Raw genomic sequence first — 2,095 nt, forward strand, 5'->3', positions numbered from 1 at the left:
CCCCCATTGTTGAAACTGGAAACTGTGACAAAACATTTCTCAAGCATGAAGTAAATTCTCTGTAGCTTAGTAAACTGCTATTAAATAAAGTAGAAAGGATTCTGCTGAGAGTAGTAATTTCCAGCTCAGGTATTTTACAATTTAGAATGGTTATAAGCCTTTATTTAAAAATTGCACTTAGGTTTTAATGTGATTTGTGAAGTATTAATATTAAGCAGCAGCTATTTGCATACATCCACCTTCCACTGAGCTGTGTGTTTGACCCTCCTGTACAGTTTTCACTGTCAGTGTGTTTGTGACTAATTGAAGGCCTATTATGTTGGCGAATAATGACATTGAAGGTATTTTGGTCAAAACTTAAAAACATTATGAACAATCTTGTGAATATTGTGAAATGCCATGCTCAGATTATGAGTCTGGAGTCACTTTCAGCTACTACCACATCAGATTTTAGCTCAGTGTCTGTTAAAATGACTGAGTTATAGTCGTTTTTGTGTTGGCTAATGTTTAAATGTGGTGGCCTGCTTACATAAAATTGAGTCGTAGATGTACATTCAGTGCTTACTTTCTGAAAGGTTCAATAAAATCCATCCAGCAGTTTGTGAAATATTTTGCTAGCAAACAGGTTGACTCTAACAGCACAAGCCTAATTATTTTTTTAGAAAAGATCTCGTTAGTAAAACGTGGCATGTGTGTTATGAATAGCTTGTACCTATTATCACACGTAATTTTAGCTCAGTGCCTGTAAAAAGTGACTGAATCGTAGTCATTTCTGTGTTTTATGAATTCAGGTAATCATTGCGGTCAACTTAAATTGATCAACTTTAAAGGTTGATCACTTGTAGAGGTACATCAAGTGATTGTGTTCTGAGTGTTTCATTAAAATCCATCTATTGGTTCATGAGATTTGTTGCTAACAGACATGCACAGTGTGCTCTAAACAATTGATGGCAAAATTCTAAGCAAAGACTGTGATTAATCTTTCAGTGCTCAGAATACTTGTTGGCAATCAGTCTCAGCTACTACTGCACCAAACTTCAGCTCAATATATTAAAAAATTACTGAGTTATAACCATGTTTGTGTTTTTGAGGGTCTGATGGCTGAGGCAAACATCTTGAATTGTGTTGACTTCAAAAGTTAATCAGTTGTAGATGTATAACCAATGAATACTTTCTGTGAGTTTCATTAAAATATATTTTGTGGTTCATGAGATATTTTGGTAACAGATATGAGGTCTTTCATTTACTCGACTTGTGTTTTGGGGTCATGATGGTTTTAAAACCCAAAACGACGGGATTTTCGTTGTTAGAGGCTGATGAAAGCTGTGACATGTTCTCGGACATTTCCGTCGCATCAGTTCTGACAGCCTTTCCTCTCCTCCACAGCGAGTATGGAGGTGCTGAGTGGCCCCTGGGCTGATCTGGCCCTTCTCCTGCGACAGGCTGTCACGCTCGTAAACAAAGAGACGCGTGCCGCTCTTCCTCTCTGGCTGCTGGGCTCGCTGCTATTCCTGTCTGTCTGTCTGCTGCTGCTGCAGATGATCGTCTTCCTCAGCTGGAAGCTCAGACGCGGTGAGGGCACCTTATTACGTTCTCATGTCAAGCCCCTCCACACCACTTCTGTTCGCACGAAACTGCGCAAGATTTTTATTTACGTTTTTACTGTGTGAAGGTTTTCATTTAATCCTATAAACTGCAGCTAAAAAAGCTCAAACTGCTTCTGATTTTCTGTCAGCATAAAAAAAAATAAAAACCTGCTTGAAAACACACATGCTGCCAACACAGCAGCACATATTTTGAGCGACACCTCATTGTCGCCTGCGGGTAAAAACCAATTTCTTTCACGAATGAGCCACATTCTAAAAAAAAATTTGGCGAACCGGTACAAATATTTCAAACCTTGAGGAAGTGACAGTTTAGGGACAAATCTAAGTTTGATTCTAAAATTAGAAATCGCTAAGAGGATTAGTTATGATGTGTGTATTAATACAGCGGATAAAATAAGTATTGAACACGTCACCATTTTTCTCAGTAAATATATTACTAGAGGTGCTAATGACATGAAATTTTCACCAGATGTCGGTAACAACCCAAG

This window comes from Austrofundulus limnaeus, unplaced genomic scaffold (genome assembly GCF_001266775.1).
Source record: "Austrofundulus limnaeus strain Quisiro unplaced genomic scaffold, Austrofundulus_limnaeus-1.0 Scaffold86, whole genome shotgun sequence".
NCBI lineage: Eukaryota > Metazoa > Chordata > Actinopteri > Cyprinodontiformes > Rivulidae > Austrofundulus > Austrofundulus limnaeus.